A 472-nucleotide genomic window follows, 5' to 3' on the forward strand; every position below is an offset into this window, starting at 1 on the left:
CTGTTTTTATGCCAGTACCATGCTGTTTTTGTTACTATAACTCTGTAGTATATTTTGAAGTTGGATAGTATGAGTCCTCCAGATTTGTTCTTTTTGTTCAAGGTTGCTTTGACTATTTGGGGTCTTTTGTGGTTCAATAATTTTCCTTGATTTTTTTGGTAAATATTTCACATTATACAAATTGTATTCTTTTCAGTGATTTTTAGTTATATTTACATATTCTATATAAATCATTACCACTATCTAATTTTAAAACATTTTCATCAGCCCAAAAGGAAACATTGAACCCATTAGCAATCACTTCCTTTTTTTAAAAAAAAGAGTTTAAGGAAAGAATATATTTGAAGCACATAAACAAACAAAAAGGTATTACATAAGAAAAAATAATGTATCAATTTATGTGAGTACCTAACATATGAGTATGCTCTTACATCTAAAACAAAAAATAAAAGGTAACATTGGTACTATCTAT

This window comes from Rhinopithecus bieti, unplaced genomic scaffold, assembly GCF_001698545.2.
Source record: "Rhinopithecus bieti isolate Rb0 unplaced genomic scaffold, ASM169854v2 scaffold_10706, whole genome shotgun sequence".
Lineage (NCBI taxonomy): Eukaryota > Metazoa > Chordata > Mammalia > Primates > Cercopithecidae > Rhinopithecus > Rhinopithecus bieti.